Source organism: Pholcus phalangioides, unplaced genomic scaffold (genome assembly GCF_987345545.1).
Source record: "Pholcus phalangioides strain wild (caught in Gottingen) unplaced genomic scaffold, Ppha-v1.0 ptg000042l_1, whole genome shotgun sequence".
Taxonomy (NCBI): Eukaryota; Metazoa; Arthropoda; class Arachnida; order Araneae; family Pholcidae; genus Pholcus; species Pholcus phalangioides.
Genome location: NW_028301628.1, coordinates 35,011,184 through 35,030,409, shown reverse-complemented (window position 1 = coordinate 35,030,409; position 19,226 = coordinate 35,011,184). Strand labels below are relative to the sequence as shown.

At 33.8% G+C, this 19,226-nt stretch overlaps 1 long non-coding RNA gene across 1 annotated transcript in view; it reads right to left on the bottom strand.

Moving 5' to 3' along the window:
- LOC149064941 (uncharacterized) overlaps window positions 1-13,194 on the bottom strand; it is a 68,398-nt gene extending 55,204 nt beyond the window's left edge. The window contains exon 1 of the long non-coding RNA XR_016195735.1: window positions 13,111-13,194. This is a non-coding gene — a long non-coding RNA (uncharacterized LOC149064941). The remainder of the gene's footprint in view (window positions 1-13,110) is intronic.
- Between the last annotated feature and the right edge of the window lie 6,032 nt (window positions 13,195-19,226).

The window sequence follows — 19,226 nt, the reverse complement described above, 5'->3', positions numbered from 1 at the left end:
TAGGTTGAGAAGACGAGTCTATTTTATATAAGGAAAGCTTCTATTGAACACCTCGCAATCACTGCTATTGTTACTAAACCTCGCACAAGGTGGCTCTCAGCCACCTCGATGTATTTTATTTATGTCTCAACAGGCAAGGATTGCCCAATTACGGAGATGGACAAGAGAAGAGAAATACAAAAACACAAATAACAAACTACAAAAAAAAAGAAAAAATCGAGTGGAACAATATTAGAAACATACGGAAAAGCATATTAACATGACTATTCAATACTCATGTATAACTTTTAAGAAATTCTCTTATAGTTGAATTGAACATATCGGGTTTCACATCGCACTGATTATATATATTGCACATCTCAAAAATAGGGGACCGTCGTAAAATATTTGCCCGGGGTTTAGGGAGGCGAAAAGTCCACCGAATTTAGCCTGTTGTGGTCTTGTATTTTTATATAAACCGCACATGCACCTCATTCACATTTTTCTGCGTTTCTTGTAACCAATTGGTAGATGATAGAATGTTCGTGTACCTGATGTGAAGCTGACGTGAAGCTTGTTTTCTGTGTAATGTTTGTTATGTGTAGTGCCGCCATGCACCGTCAATTTTATAACTATGAATGAAGTTTAATGATTAATTCACGTTAATGAATACCTCGCGTGTACGAAATTGGACACAAGTATCAAATACTTTGGAGAATTTCAGGAAACATCGTGGTGCTGTTGAGAAGCAGGTTGAAAATTAGATCTCACAGATGACCTAACTCCTCTTGAAAATCTATATTGTTTTAACAACAAGCGGCGATTGAGCTTTTGAATTTTAAAAAATGGTTTCATCGAAAATGTCTGCCTGTTTTATTTCCATAGTCGCTTACCATGCTCGTATAGCCTTTGCGGATGTTCAATATACTTCGAAAACGCTAACGGTTACAAACGAATTACTAAAAAAGGGACACAACTAGTTACTGAAAAAATAGACACAGCAGACAAGTTACCGAAGAAGGTAAATTCAGCAAACAAGTTCCTAGAGAATTGAACCCAATAGACAAGTTACTAAAGGAGGATTCAATAAACAAGTTGCATAAGGCATAATACCAGTTGCTAAAGAAGGGGACCCAATAGACAAGTAACTGAAGGGGGATTCAGTAAAAAAGTTACTAAAGAATAGGACCCAGTACACAAGTTATTAATGAAGACGATCCAAATGGCAAGTTATTAAAGAAGACGGCCCAAATGGCAAGTTACTAAAGAAGGGGACCCAACAGACAAATTACAAAAAAACGGAAATGAAACACAGGAGCTACTAATGAAGAATACCCTATTAATAATTTACTGAAGGGCACTATACGGACAAGTTACTAATTTTCTCGGTTTTACCTGAGAAGACGATTGATAAGACATAATATCAATTTTTCCAAGTAGAGAATATGTTACTTGTCAGTTGTACATATACAAAAGGATTTTCCTCCATTGTACATTCTTTGCGGATGATAATAATTGTTTGGATGAGATCATTCAGGTGTAACAACGTTCAGCGCTATGGAGGAAAAGGACGAAATATTTCAATATCAAAATACCCGACGAGCTATAAAGAAGAAAATTATGGGAGAAATAATTAAAATGGAATAGTTTATGGGGAACAAATCCCTCTATTTATGCACGGATAAATATCTAAATGTTCAATTTCTTTCGATCTCAAATAATGATTCATGAGTATCAAATAATGAGAATTCTTCTAAACGAAAAATTACAAACAATTTCTTCACTCTTAAAACTTGAATCGCTTTCATGAATTATGATTTCAATTATAATGAAAGGGAATATTTTTTTGCATTTTATTCTCTTCCAATTAGCAATCTCCGGAGACTTATCATAAGCTAAGCAGTCTTATCAGAATAGTTAACGAGTTCTTATCTCTCTTTTCTTTTTCCTTCTGGGAATTTCTATAATCTTCGGTTGCAATTATTTCCTTTTCAACAGTAGCTTCCTAATTTAGCAGCTTGAAGTGAAAAGGGACGTGTAAATGACATACTTACGCAAGAAATTAATATTTTCGGATACGCGGAACAATAAAAATTTCTAAATTGTAAAAACGATGATTCATTATGCATCACTGAAATTTGTTTTGGTTTTTATTTTCAATTACAATTGAAACAAAATATATACGCTTTAATTAATTATTGTAACGCACTGAGGTGAGTTTTCTGGAAATGGTAATTATCTGGATATGGACGGAGCTGTGTTTATTGGGCGCTATGCAGGTTAGGGGCCGTTCAAGTATTACGTCATCATCGATTTGGGGGGGGGGTGTTTCCGATTTGATAACTTTTGATGACAAGGGGAGAGGGGGGTTTGGATAATGCTTACGTCATCAACCACCCTTTATGAAAATATTAGTTGGATTCAGAGGGGCAGAGCTGATGACGAAATTTTGTTGACAAGGGGGAGGGGAGGGGGTCAGCGTTTTGCTGACTTTTGCTGACAAGGAGGGGGGTCAAAAATGGCTAAACATTTGCTTACGTAATACTTGAACGGCCCCTTTTAGCTTAGGATGGAATGTACTTTCACATGGATGGAAAATTTGGAGGTTTGATCGCCAAAAAATTAGACTACTGCAGGCCAATTCCGGTCATATCACTATTCAGCCATTTACTGCCGGTGAAGTTGGGTCGGGAATGTAGGTGCCATCTATCGGTGGTCACTTCAGGTTTAACAAAGATCGAACCCACTGACCTAAGCGCAGGCTAACATGGTGGTAGACGAGCATCTTACCAAAAAGTTAGACTAGAACGGAAAGAGGGCCGCAAAAAATTTATACAGCGTACTTGATGCAAATCTATAAATCCACTTCAGGATTTAAAATATGATACCATGTTTCCGATGAAAAATAGAGTAAAACTAGTTGAAGCTATTACAATTTCCAAGATGGTGAGAATTAAAACTCAAACTGGAACAAGGCAATCATCTTAATCCATAGTAACCTTGTTTGAAGCTTTTTTGTAATTATCTCAAGAACTATTTTAAAACTATTTTGCTTTAGTGGAATCTAGGCTAAATTATAGCATTACATGTTGGGGGAGGGGGAACCTAGAACGCCTTTATATGAAGGCGTCTTAGGGGAACCTATACTTCAGCAATCTTTCTACACTTTTCGTCACACAGAAGTCCTTCGTGTGTACCATTATAAGTAAAAAATAGACGCACGCATACATTTCCACTTTTCAATCAATTAAGGATACTCACTCTACGACGTTTGTATGTTTATAAAAGTTTAAAAATGTTTTACAAAATAAGTGGCCATCTTGATCTAAAGTTGCATAAAATGTGGAATGCAAGTCAAATAAAACTCGTTGCCAATTTTTTTGCCTTTATTCAACTCCTAAAATATATAATTCCCTTCCTCAGTTAATAGTTGAACAAACTTAATGCACATATTTTTTTTACAAGTTTAAAATCATGGTTATTAACTCAAGAAGATTAAAGTTATTTATTTGATATTGCAATGTGGTATTCTTTTATCTTGCATACTCTGCCAAAAGCCGATTTCTTTTAAATCCATCAACCCCATTCCTGTTGCCACTCATTTCTTTATATTATACAGGTCGATTATAATTAAAGATCTCCTACTCTGACAAGCTTTTCTCAAAAAATGCTTATCCGAATACAGTCAAATTTTTAGAATATCTTAATGAGATCATGGGAGATATTTACGAGATTAAAAAAAAATAGTTCAATTTTCGGCCATCAGAAAAACCATTGCGCTTTTTATTGAATTTTCGTTTTTCAGATGGACCATATAGCCAATATACCAAGTTTTAACGGAATACGTACTCTAGAACGGGCGCTACATAGGTCGGAGTAGTGTCGGTATACTGAAACTACTAAGACTAATATACATTAAAACCATAAACTAAAGATATAAATAGACCGCGCACGCTATTCATAAAACTTGTCGAACGTGAAGAAAAGATGAGCTGTATTGTCGGGGGAAGAACAGGTTCTGCGCTATTACATTTGGCTCGTTTTCGCAGAACATAGTGATTTCGTGTTAATGCTAGGATGCTGTTGTAACGAAATTTGACTCGATCGAGTTGATGAAAACTTTCCTTCATTTGTTCAATGAATTTCATTCATTCTTTTGTAAAATATTTAGGGAATGTGGAATTTGAAAAAAAAAAATCAATTCTATATAATATAAAAAAATATTGAAAAACGAAATTGTTTTATTTTCCAAAAGGGATAATTCCTAATAATTTAAGACTTTTGAGTTTTTAAATCTTATTATATAACCTACCTCTTATATATACAGCCTATTTCATTTATATTTTTAAATATTTTCTTCTCATTCACTGTCACTTTTAATTTCGAAAATTTATTTTAACTAGGGGTTATTAAAACATAAAAATTATCTTCCAAGAACATTAAAATTACTTTAATCATATATTTATTTTGATTATATTATTATAATGCATCATATTATGTTATGTAATGTAACCCATTCACACTCATACCATATTCAGTTATGAAATATTTAAACAATAAGTAAAAGTCATTCTTGAAAAACCTTTTATAACCTTATCACACAAAAATATAAACACTTACATAATATGACATGAATGTCGCTCTCCACTTGTTAATACAAGATATACAGAAGACTGGATGTTGTGAAGATATTTATATATTATATTAACATCTCAAATAGAGATGTTAATTTTTTTAAGGAAGGAAAAAACTCATCTCTGCCTCTACCGGGAGTCGAACCCGGGTCCCTCGATTGCCGGACGTGTGCTCTGACCGCTAAGCTACAGAGGAGATAGAGATTTTCCTTCGCTAGAGCGTCACCGTCCATTGCACGGTTCCGTTCGGCATATATACGCTCTAGCGAAGGAAAATCTCTATCTCCTCTGTAGCTTAGTGGTCAGAGCACTCGTCCGGCAATCGAGGGACCCGGGTTCGACTCCCGGTAGAGGCAGAGATGAGTTTTTTCCTTCCTCAAAAAAAAAATTAACATCTCAAATAATAAATATCTTCACAACATCCAGTCTTCTGTATATCTTGTACTTACATAATAATTCAGGAATAAAATGAATTTTTCAAAAAAATAGCAAAACCTCATCGTCAGTACTTTTCTAAATTATAAGAAATGAAATTTCGTGTAGCGTATATATGTAATAATTTAGAGTACGCAAATGTATGTTACATGAGACATTTGTGTAACCTCTTCGCTCCAGAAGTATACATATGTGAATCTTCATTTTTTTTAGGCATTAAGTAGTTGTTAGAATGATTCTTTCTTCAAGTTAACATCTGAGGTACACATAGTGACTTCAGATCTTAACTCAGATGGTCCTAATAAATATATTGACTGAATATTAATTAATCAATTAATTAATTGAGTTTTCTTGTGTGAGGGCAATTTCACACATACAACACAAACACAAATTAATCAATAAAAAAAATTTCTTTTCTGTAATAGTTTTATCTCAAGCATGAAGAGAGGTAAAAATACTATTTTTAGAGGTAGTTATACATTTTTATGCAAAACTGCCATTGTCTAGAGGGTGAGTTTTCATTACATTCTATTTAAATAAAATATTTGCCATAAATTCCTCATTCTGAAAAGCATATTTTCTTCAAGTTGAGCGAAACTCGAATAAACTCACTAGCTCGCCAAATCTTGCGGAGACGTATATTTCAGTTAAAAGTTAATAAAACTCATTACTTCAATCATTTATTACCAAAAATTCTATTAAAACATTTAATAATGGCTCATGACATTTCAATTTTACCAAAACTTGGAACTTTAATTGAATTAAATCCAAAATGGAATCGTTAAAAACTGAGACTACGTCAGAAATCCATTGAATCGTCAATTTAATATTCCAATTTTTAATTTATAAGAAGGGGAATAAGCAAAAAAGTATTCCCTTGTGAAAGGATACTGGCTCCCCTTTCCTAAACCGTTCAGAACATCCGAAAGCTGCGCAAGTGTTGGCCATTCTAATCAAAAATAAGACAGCGCGTGTAGATCATCATACGAATAGCCATAAGGAAAGCATTAAAAGCGAGATTCCCTGACCAGCCTTTTGACCGGAGTCACGTGACTCCGGATCTTTGCTTCACATTGTAACCCCTCGCGCGCTCTCTATATTATTCTTACTCTGTGATTAAAACCCCTCTTAACGGCTACCCCTCAGATGTGGTCACCCCTCTTTTACAGCAAAATATTAATTTCTCCTTGTATAATAAAAGTATGCATTTCAAATCCCCTGATTAACGGTCGTAACAGCTAATGGTGTATATGGTAGCGCACTTGCCCGGATTGCAAGAGAACCGAGGTTTGAGTCTTGGCAGGGATCAGAATGACTTTTCCTTCCGAGTTCACCTCGGCATTACTTCCAGAAAATGTCTGTTGCCTTGATATATTGGGCTGAGGGAAAAAATATGATCGCGCTCTCTTATTATATTTATTAACTTCAGTATATAACTTCATTAAACGCTTTCTTTATCCTTCTTATTTTTTATAACTGCCTTGTTGGGCAATTCCCCTAATGCAGCTTCAGATTTTGTACTTGTATATTTGTATGGATGTTTTTGGAACACAAATGTCTCTTTTGATATTCTCAATTTGAAACTTTTCGAATCCCTCGAAGCATTATTTATTGATGTGAAGAATAATCTCAATTTATTCCATAAATATTTATAGAACGCATAGCAAGCCGTAAATTTAACTTTTAAAAAATAATATCTAGTATAGAAAATACTGGTTATGCATATTGATCATCCCGTACAACTATTCAAAACGCGCAAAAAAATGGTAAAAAGCCAGACTAGACATCTCGTTAGACTTTCAATTTCCCCGTGTTGTTACTAAATGTACATTTTCATGCAATAAAAATACAAATACCTGCACTGAAACAGACGGAACCTTCAGAAATTTCAGAAAAGTCGAATATATGTTATCATACTATATAAGGTAAGAAATTACCAGTTTCATGTGCAGAGCAATCAATAGCTTCTGAATGCGATGCATTTTTTTAAAAGACTATATCAAACAAATATTTTCTATTTTGGATTGATGTTTGGTTCTGTACACTAACAGAATAGTACACAGATTGCGAGAAATGCCCTAGACAAATTTTAAAAATTAAAAAAAAATCAACCAATTGATATAAGGAGCTATGGTTTGCACTACAACACTTATCATAGCCTAGAGTGTTTTCCTCCCTGATAAATTAAAAAAATAATCAAAAATTTCACTCACAGGGAACGCTGTATCATGGAAAACTCAACATAATTGGAGATACATAAATTTCGTGAATAAAAAAATAATAAAATTTCACAAAAACATTTTTTTTTTCAATTAGCAATTTCGCATTTATTCGCTAAAAACACAGAAAACCAAATTTTTTTTCCCTAAAAACAATTTTTTTTTTCATGTATAACTTTAGTAGCTCCCTTGAAAAGTTCAAATATCAGCATTTTCATTTGAAATCTACTATTACTTGCCGAACGTGCAACTCGTGATCATTCCTCCGTGGAAGTTTTTACCAATTGGTACATGCAGTAATATGGTGTGTGCGTGCGTCGTTAACATATTTATCTTCCCGAACTTATGCATGGTTCGGGTTACTTACACCGATGACATTTAATGTTAGCATAAATTTATAAGGCTGTTCGCTTACGATTAGAAATATCTATCTGCTATTATGATCGTTTCCTCCGTGTCACGTCTTTAAAATAATATTTCTCGGAATATCTTCCAGTGATGAATTTGGGCTTAAAAAGTCTCACCAGAATAACAGGCCAACAACGATACAGTCATCCAATCATAACACTTCATTCATAGTTAGAAAAAACGATTACAGATGGCAGCACTACGCGTAACAAGTATCGTACAGAGACACACTTCAAGTTAGGTTCACAACACATACACGCAGATTCTTTTACTTCATCAAAAAAAAAAAAAAAAAAAGAAACTCCAGACTCTAGGCCATCAGATAAGTGTTTTAGGGCAAACCGCACCTTTTATGTGAATTAGTTGATTTTTTATTAATCTTTAAAATTCGTCTGGGATTTTTTGCCCACCTTCGATACTTAAAAGATAACTATTTACGTTTACATACCATACCATATTTTAAGTCCTTTTGAAAATGCTGCAGTCACTGAACCAGTATTTCCCAAAGTGGGCAAAATATCGCCCCTTGGTGAGCAATGGAATTGTTTAGGGGAGCGATTGAAGCTGCAGGTATAACATAGGATTCTATGGGTTCGCTTGAGTTGGGGGGGGGGGCGATGAGAGAAAACACTTTATGAATAAGGTGGCGATGGAACGAAAAGTTTGGAAAACAATGCACTAAACGCTAACGTCATTGAATGAAATTGGACATGACGTAAACTTCAAACAATTGTTAGTGAAACTTTAACAATAGTTGTTAACATTTTAACAATTGTTGTTGTTTACCCTCTATAGTTCACTCTTAAGAAGTATTGAAAATGAAAAAACAAAAAACATGCGGATGAAAATTGGCACTGTTTTTAGCACATTTAATTGAAACAATACATTAACGTAGCAATTTGATTAATTAGAGTCTTTTAAGTGATTCACAATGGTAAATTAAGGGTGCAATATAAGGTTTTTCCCTTTATTTTACTGGTTATCTATAAATTGATATAATCTTGCTCAGCAAAGTTGATCAGTTGATACATTCTGAATTTTATTCGAAATTCCCTTGATTTGGTGTGGTTTCACAAATTTGTGGACACGTAAAATTTCAGCAGCTCTCACAAAAAGACACCAACAAAAGGAACCTACTCTTTATAGGTGAAAAAAAGTATTGTGTGTGTGTACATTCGCATAGCCGTATTATATATTCACAAATGACACTAAAATATGTAGGATACTTTCTAAAGTACCTCCTTCTCCTAGCCAGATCGTGGCAGGTCCGTCATTTAGGGGGGAGGGGGACAGGCTTTTGAAAATACACTAAAAATGGTATATATGTATATATATATATATATATATATATATGCATACATTGAGTACATGTGCTTTGCCCTCCCCCCCGGAAAAAGTTGAAATGACGGCCCTGGATCGTGGCCCGCTGCTTTGTCCCATATGAAGACGTATAAGCAGGTGGTCAAAGAGTACCTAGCTCATACTGGAAGCTGTGCGTATGCGTTTTGCGAACCTAACGTGGAGTTTTTTTTTTGCATGTTATAGTGCATGTTTTTTAGTGCACTTTATAGTGCTGTCATTCATATTTCGAACTATGAGTGAAGTGTAATGACTAAACATTTGTAGCGTTGTAGACCCTTTGATCTCTGTGGCGAGATTTTTCTCTAAAATACCAAAGAAAATTGAGGAAAAAAAATTGGTATAATGTGTTATTTTTGCACCATGTATTTGTCATGTATATTCAAATACACACGGGATGATAAATGAAATAATGAATGAATCAATTTTTTTCGCCTAAGAATTTGATCAGCGTATTTGATACAAGTACTTTTCATTTTTATAGCATTTCTGTTCAAATCTCAAGTATCTTGTTGTTAAATCCAACTGACTTTGTCTGAAATGTTTTGAATCATCCGTATTCGAGCTAACGTTATTATTATTATTATTATTATTGGTTAGTATAAGCTCGTATGACAGTTTCGAATGAATAATTCAAGCATCAATCATCCAAACGTTCATCCTTCCGATTCAAGATACCACCATGCGTGAAATGATGATAATACAAATAACAATACAAAAATCGATCGAGCATCAAAAAATATATACATATATTCTGGATATAAAAGAAAGTATTTTCTTTCGAGGAAGAGGGGGAAAAAATAGCATGTTTGCATTTATTCTCTTCAAATAAAAATGCCAGAGATCTGAAGTAATCTTTGACCTATTTACAATGCAATTCCGTCGAACAAAATAGAAAACTATTTGAAATTCTGAAGTTTTCTGAAAGAGAATCAAATTTACATTCATTTATCATTCGCGAAATGAAAAGATGAAAAATGCACCAAATGTCTATGAAGAATGAAGATTCAATTTTTTGGTACCGCATGGATGAGACCAAGCTGTTTCGAATGCTTGTTTTTGATTCAATCGTAAAACAACGATGATGACGAATTGAGGTGTAATAATTGACCGAATGAGGAAACATGTTTTATTAAAAGGTGGATTTATTATAATAATAAAAGCCCGGAATTTCAGGCAAAATGCTATAAATGCATTTGTTTACCAACTTAAAACTTTTTTATAATTGTAAAAATGCCTTTTTTGATTTTTTTTTCCGACGTAAAATTATTATTTCAACATAGTTTTATGTTTATTCGTAAATTTTAGAGGTCATATTCTGTAGAATTTAAATATTTTTGGCATTAAGGAAATTTCCAAAAAAAAAATTTTGAAAAATTTTCAACCCTTAGTATTAAGGGACTCTGTCGATTGCCCACAATAATATGTAAAAATTATATCGAATTTGGTTGAGAAATCAATGAAGAATCAATGAATTTTTGGTCAAGAAATGAAAAATTTCTGAAACTGCCAGAAAAAAGTTTTTTTATCGCTGTCCTCTGCTGTTAATTAATTTAACATAAATTTCTGAATAGATGCTTATTATAAGAATATTTTATCTCTTTTTAAAGAAATTTATATTCTAAGTTATCATTTTGACGATTTCATCATCAATTGACTGCAGATAAACTCAATTATGGAGAAATTTGATGCAATCAGATACCAGCTGATAAAATTTTGCATTTTTATTTTTGTCAGTGGTCAAGTTTTGATCCATTTCGAGTCAGTTTCAGTTTTGATTTTGTGCGCTCATGAATAAATTAGTTTTGTTTATTAGCGGCATCTATCGATGATCTTGAATACTACTTTCTAATTTTACACGATTTAGATTTTGGTCATGTTTTTTTCACACATTCTATCGCTTCTTTACTTATCGAAGAAATCGATTTCTGAATAATTCACAGAATACTTGATTATTTTGCTTAGCTGTGCCCACTTGTAAATGTAGAAATTATGACCGAACATATATTTTTTTTCGTATGTCTATACGTGCCATGGCTATTTCCAGAAACATTGGTTTTAGAGACATTTTTCAAATAGAAAAGATGTTTTTAAATGATGTCGTCCATCATCTTGAATGTCGTTCAAATGAAAAAAAAAATTAATCAAAAATTTACAAGTTTTAATTCTTTATACGGTTCCCCTGGCCTCTAATTTAGTTAGCAGGGAAGCTCAAATGATGATGACCTATACCCATTAATAATAAATCTTATTATCCAGTTTTGAGAAGAAACAAAAATAGAGTAAATTAGGAATGAAGTCAGGCAACTGAAGACAAATTCACAAGAATGTAATCCCCATTTCATTGATTAATTTAAAAAAGACATTCAATCAAGATTGAAAAGGCGAGTGCCCTGAGAAGAATGACCAGAATCCTGGCAAAAAGAATGTGCGCTTGCATTCACGCAAAAGGCTCACAATTAGAATACACGTTGTAACGTTTTGAAACACCCTTTATTTTTGTATCCACAAATGTCCTATTTGAACTGTACAGTTTTTTATTTATTTATTGATAGGATTTTGAAAATAAAATATATTAGAACGGGTTACGTGACTTTTGGATCACCCTGTACAAATGTGTGGAATAGATATATTGAGCTGTGTATTTATTCTTCGACAATGATAGAAAAGTTGACAAACAATATAAAATAGCAATTTCTAAACTATTGAAATCTATTTGAATCGCATAAATGCAGCGTGCTCCCTGAAGTGCAAAACATCCCATATGTTTTTAAATATTAGCAGTAATTTTATGGCATGTAATAGCATTCCGGAAATCATATTCACTTATTATACCTCTAATTTTTCCCCCTTCTAAAGGTTTAGTGCTTGTCAAGAAAATGGTTGAAAACTGTAGCGGTAAATTTTTAAAGAAAAAGCCAATTCCGTTTTTTTCCTCAGGAAGAAATCCGTATTGGTTAGCTGAGTAAAAATTCGAGTGATGAAGGAAAGTATGAAGTCAATATTTTATTAATGTTTCAAATACTTCCGAAACAGAAATCGATTTAGAACCGTGGTTGTCAAAATGTGAGGCGCATCTCTCGTGGGAGGTGTCAAAGTTTCTCAAAGAAGACGCAAAAACTTCCGTAAGTTCTTGAAACTATTCAGTAATAAGCTTTAAGAAGTAAAAAAAAAATTGAAGCACCGTAATTTAAAACGTATTATTCACGAATGCGTTCGAAAACTTTTCTTCTCAGAAGACTTATTAAGTACATCAAGATTCTTTTCATGGTACATTGCGAAGAAATTAAGGGGAAAAAGAATCAAAGAAAGTTACACATGAAAAAAAGGTCTGATTCTTCTATATCTAAGAGAGGAATATGGATTAGCACTAATGCCCCCAACTAATTTTACTTTTATCAGCACAGAAATGGTTCTACTCTGGGAGCGATAAAGCAATGTGTAATATTGTACTCGAATGCAGTAGTTCTGTATTTTGAGTGCACGGTCACGTCACGCCTATGACTTACAGCAACAGTATTCAGCCACTTCAGACGCGGTGGGCCATATTGAAACTTCCCATGAAGCCCGCGGGACACAAACTGTAATTTAGTGTTATCTAAACAGACGGGACCAATGGGGTCCCCGAATTAAACACGACAAAAATTTATTGAAGTCTTTTATTTATTCTGAAATTATTAATTTTATCAATTATCAGTTTCATTTGGTCCTGAAATAATTTTTTTTTCACTAATTAATCATGAAAAAGTTTTTGATTGATTTTTAATTAAATTAATTAGTCCTATAAATTATTTTAATCTGAAATTACTTTAAATGATTCTGAAATGAATTTTCTTTCAATAACTATGTCCCAGAGCTGCTCTCAGCACCTGGGGCTGATCGTATACTAGTAATACCACTCAATTATTCAAACATTACGTCCTCAAGTCGGAGTAAAGGATTATTTATTTACAGCTATAGAAAATATATACATGAGGATATTTTTTAAATTAAACTTTTATAAATTACTTCATATATTTTATGCTACTGCTCCTTGAGCGAGAGAGGAATGGAGAAAACAATCTGTCAAGACTTACCCCAAGCTTGGGTCATCTTCCGCTCCTCCCTCTGATCTCTCCGTCCTCCCACTTTCCACCAAAACACCGGACCACCACTTCTCACTAAAAATTAGTTCCTTATGCCCTCTTCAAACCACCTTTTCTCGTCCTATTTTTTCCCGTTCCCTCCCATTGGTTCCGGTCTCCTAAACGTCACACCTCCCCCTTTTGGGTCCCAGTCTAGAATCTCCTACTGGAATCTCGCTGCCGCCCCGATGGCTACATACCACTCATAAGATCTGTGTCTGGCACTCCTTCTCAAGATACCACTGTCCAAAGGGCAGGGTCAATTCAGAGAATCTGCACAAGGCGTTGGAAGCAACACCTGTGCATATAGGTGCCTCACCTCTTTTTATACAGTGATTTGCTCATTTCTGAATATAGGTCCGACCGATTCCCAGACTGTCTGGCGTCGTAAATATAATTATTAATTAATAATTCTACAAATTATATAACAAGCTAGCGAGCAGCCTGTTGCATTCCTCCCCCCTTAAAAAAGAACCTGCAGAGGAACCTCCTCTGCAGGAAAAACACGTGGCCGTCTTTCTATCCTTGTCCAAACTAAACTAAGCAAAGTCCTACAATAGGTCAACCCAATCTCCTCCTCTTCTTACCAAGAATCAGTTGACCACTCCTACCTTGGACTTACGATAAATATCAATGCCAATCAAAGAAAAAGTACTTCCGTATATGCTTTCTTCCTCCCTCTCTCGCTCAAGGAGTAGTAGCAGAAAATATATGTAGTAATTTATAAGTGTGAGATTTAAAAACAATATCCTCATATATAAATTTTTTATAGCTGTAAATAAATAATTCTTTACTCCGACTTGAGGACGTAATATTTGAATAATTGAGTGGTATTAATTGCGGTATCACTAGTATACGATCAGCCCCATGTGCTGGGAGCAGCTCTGGGACATAAATGGTGCCGTGACCAGGATAGCCGTTAGTCTTCCAGCTAGCGAGTAGCCTGTTACAACTATGCAATTATGATTTTAGCAACCAGAAAAAATTTCTATCAGAAATTGCAAAATTATTTCTCTTATTGATTTATAACTTTTTTGTTCACTAATTCTGAAATTATTTGTTTCAAAAATTCAAAAAAATTATTTTAAAAATTCAAAAAAATTATTTCAAAATTTCAAAAAAATTATTTTAAAAATTCATAAAAAAGTTATTTCAAAATTTCAAAAAAAAATTATTTGGAAAATTCAAAAAATACTGTTTGAAAAATTCGAAATTGATTTCTTTCAGTTGTTCTGAATATCCATCCATTTGTTCCGGAATCATTTCTTTCATCAATTCAAAATTATATCTCTCACTAATTCTATAGTAAATCGTTTTTCAATGTTTTAAACCATTTTTCTGAAAATGACCGGTGGGCCACGACAAAAAGCTCCGATGGCCAAATGTGGCCCGCGGGTCAGGCGTGATTATCTCCATCTGTCAACCGTTAAACAATTTTTCAAAGGAAAAAAGTCCTCAATTTCTGACAATATTTTGGTTACAACATAATTTCCAACGCATTCAGAAAAAAAAAACTACCAATAATAAAACATAGAACTATATGAAATATTACAGTACTTCTTTTCGTATCACTACAACTACTTTACCGCACATGCATCTCGTAAACATTCCTCAGCGGAATTTCTAACGAATCGGTACATGCTGGAGTCAAAAAGTGCGAGAGACGATGACTAGCCAGTTGTTGTCTTTTTAGTCATATTTTGTGGCTTTAATTTTGGCGCCGCTACTTTTTATTATTTTTTTTTCCATGTGTTTCTGGGTGTGATGGATGTAGTAAATTTTTTTCACAATTTTTTGAGGACGGCACCTTGGGGCCCCTTCCTTGTAAATAACCTCCAGGAGCTGATCACCATTGTCGAAAGATGAAACGCTTACATCAAGATGCTTGCAAACAATCCCTTCGAAAAACAGGATAAGTCATCACCAACACCTCAAAGAGATCTGCGATTGCGACACCTCACGAATTTCTGAAGCATCTAAGGCCTAAAAACATCGTTCACACTGAATATGCGTCCGAATTTTGAAAACTTTATGCGTGTATATATTTTTGGAAATATCTAAATTATCTCAATATTCAAAACTGCATCTTTCAGAAACAATGTTCAAGATAATTCAGGCATCAGATGTGTGACAAACTGGTGACGCTCGTAACAGCATTATGTTATTGTTATTTAAGAGAGTCTCGATGTCTCCAACCAAGACATCAAATTCATGACAAACAAGTGGATGTTTACACTAGACAATTTTCCACAGCAAAAAAAGGCATTTTCTCTTTTTTGTCAGTTATTATTATTTTCTGTCGTATTTCATGCTAATATAACATTTTGTCACTGCAAGTTGAAGGAGAACGGGCCTCACTTGAGCTCGGTACTTTGTATAACGTTCAACGGTTACAGAATACTGCAATAAAACTAGCAATAACCTCGTGTTCTTCACAAGAGTAGAAGGATTTAACTAATCTGGGATAGAGAAAGATTGCATCATGGTTTTATCAACGATCCCCCTTTATTTTCTCATGTAACCGAATGTAATGCTTCATCAGCAATTTTCTTTTCCATCTGCACGTATACGATGTGGTGAAATTGTCATTTCCGGCGTGGAATCACACGTTTATTTATTTTTATACGTCACACGTGGAACACTGGGGCCGAGTTTTATCGCCGTTCTTTGTTCCTCGTGGTTGTGACTCTTTTCTCACATTGATTTCTTACTCTTGTCTTTATTTTCGCGTGAGGAAAGATAATGGGAATCATCACGTCACTATCTCTGGATTCTTTCTTTTCCTGCTGGTTCCTTCTCCGAGATAACAGAAGAATGATATGAGAAATTAACGTACTTGGAGATTCTCATTTCTTATACAGGGTGATTCCGAACACATGGTAGAAACTTCAAGCGATGATAGAGAACACTTTCGAAACTTTTTTTGTAACATCGGTGCATGTGATTGAGCTCCAGCAGGATAATTAGATGCTAATAGTTTACTATAATGACGTGCATTTTACAGGGCATTTCCGTATTTTGACTTTGACCGTTCCCACTTCTTTGTTGAAATGTCCCGTTTTCTCAACGAAACCAATTTGAGGTTTTACTCTTTACTTAAATCAGGGATTATAATTATCTTCCCAACTCAATAATTATATTAACTCAATAATTATATGATAATTATTACTACGGATAAAAATATACATCTTGCGTATGTCATGTAAAACGTTTTGTTTCGTAGAACTCATTTTAATCCACTGCAGCTATTATCAAATCGCTGTAGTGCTTCATTCACCACCATTGGCGATTTTCAGTAATTTTAGAAATAGTTAGCAATTTTGCTTACTTTTGGCATCACTTTGGTGATAATTGTCGTTGTCTCGTATTTGGGATCCCAATATCCTGTATTTATATCGAAGAAATATGGTAAGCGTTGTCCTGACTTTTCCCAGAGAATTGACCCATTATTTTAACCCCTTCGCGGTCACGGAAATAACATTACGTCCAAACGCCAGTGGAATAAATTCAAATAAATTATCTGTGTTTTCGTTCCTGTTTCTCCACCATCGGATAGCTTTATACTAACCCTATTCCAACTGAAGTTTCTTTTTCTTTCCCTCCTTTCTAAGAGCGAAAGAAAACAAGTAGGATGAGGTTGAAAAAAGACTAAAAAAACACTCATTTTTATCTACTTTATCTATTATACTTTTTCCTTTCCTTCCCCTTTTTCATAAGTACGGTTAGGTTAGGACGAGGTTGCCAGATTTATCGCCGATTTGGCAAATAGAAATAACCCAAATTTGATGCAAATGCTTGATCGTGAAGTGACTAACGAAGCTTTTCATTGAAATAATCGATTAAGATTATTTATTCAACCTTATAAATTATATTGTGATAATTTTAACCATAAATACAATAATTCATCTCCCACAAAAGTTATGAGTGCTCAACTTTTTTTTTTCAGTGAAATACATTTCAAAACACTGCTTCATTGCAGCCCTTTGTTGACGAAATTTCAGCAGTTTTTGGATAATTGGCGACTTTATTGAAAATGGTATCTTTCTGGGCAACAATTTACTTTGTCATGTATTTTGCCGTATAAAAAACTCAAACTCAACCCTTTCTCGGTGTTTTTTGGTAACTCAACTAATTGTTCCATGGGCCTTTATATTCACGAATTCTCATTTACAAAGCGCTTTTTTTTTCATCAAACAGAGGGCACTGTTTGGCATAGGGTGCTTGAAATGTCTGCTTTTTCGAATTCGTAAATACTTTCAACATGTGCAAAAGTATAGGAATAAATTATAACCTTTGGTAGAGGCTTTTATCGGTCAAGTGAGGCTGTACCATGCAACGCTCAAGAACCCATTTGAAATTGTGGTCAATGAATGATAACAAAATATAATATTCTATTTTCTTGTTGAATATACGAGTAATGCATGGTTCCTTTTTCGTATCTATTGGGCTAGAGATTGATTTCTAGCTACAAATTGGTCGTGAATGTTAACGGAAGAAGAATATAAGATATTATCGTAGCAAGAAAATACTTTTTTCTTCTCTTTCAAGATACGAGCAATTTGTCGAGGTAAGAGCTTTCCATCATGCTATTGTCTCGGGAAGAGTTACCCGTCATCAATATCTATTTACGTGAATTCTTTGCTTTTCATGCCCGCTCGTTGACGCGTCAGCAGAACCTTCGGATATTACTGACGGATCATGTTCAGATCATGATGAAGACATATCTATATGTTTATGAATCATCTCCCCGTCAATTTCTCTTTCCAAAAGCAAAAAAATTTATGCGAATATATACATACTTTTTTCCTATTGTATATCAAGTACATGTTCATAAATTGTAAAAGAAAAAATTGTTAGCAAATAAATATGCTGAATAATATATAAGTTATAGTAAATGTGATAAATCGGTTATAGCTAGATAAATTTACCACTTTCACCCTTGAATATGCAAAATGCCTAAGCGTCGTGGTAAACTTGATAAATAATTGAAATTTACCGCCTTTAATTGTGATTATGCATAATACCCTAGCGTAATTGGTGAATTTGATAAGTATGAAAAAAATTCCGAAGGAGTCCGAATGAATGTGTGTGATGAATATATTGTAGTTGGAACATATTCTCTATAATTTCCCCTGCAGACTGTTGTTTCTCCGCGCACAGAATTTAGATATCTGTGTGGAATGAAAAATGCATTCTACATTTTATACACAATATGGTATATACGCATCTAGATGCGTAATTCAGGAATCAAAATTCAATTTTACCCCTCAAAATTTTGTTGAGGACTGAAAATACTTCTTTTCAAATGTTTGGTAATTTTTTTTTATTGCAGTTATTTTAGTTATTTTGCTCTGTTTTACATAAAAAAATAATACCATTTCATTTACAAAATTGTCTCTTAAAACTTTGGAGAGTAGTGAAATTATTCTTCAATTCATTTTTTTTTTATTCGGATAACACTGATTCTCAGTCATTAACAAGACTCTAAACGTCAAAATTTTGTATACACTATGAAAAAAATAGTGCCCTACTTTCTTACTTTTCCCTACAACCAACAAACAGGTAAAAATTAAATTTTGTCAGCCAAAATGTACTTCCTGTAAAATAACTACAGCGCAGGACGTATTATAGTAAGAAACATCATTAAACTATAGAACCCCTTCTGCCACCTATCAGGTAAAAACCACAATTGTTATGATTGAGATTGTTGATTGGTTTTTGATTAATGTGCTAAATGAAAAAAAAAAAAAAAAAAAAAAAAAAAAAAATATATATATATATATATATATATATATATATATAATTAAATATTTTTAAAAGTAATAATATAAATAAAATTCTTCAGTTTGCTGCAAAATTTTAACGGTTGTTGTAATTGAAAAGCATATGTCTAAAGATGCACTACACATATCCGGCAGTTGGCCCTCGCGGGCTGGGAATCGGCTCAAAGTTCAATTCTGGTCATTTATGATTCTAATTCAAAAGCATATGTATAAAGATATTTCATGCTTTTGATGATCAGACCAGAATTGAACCGATTCCCAGCCCGCGAGGGCCAACTGCCGCCC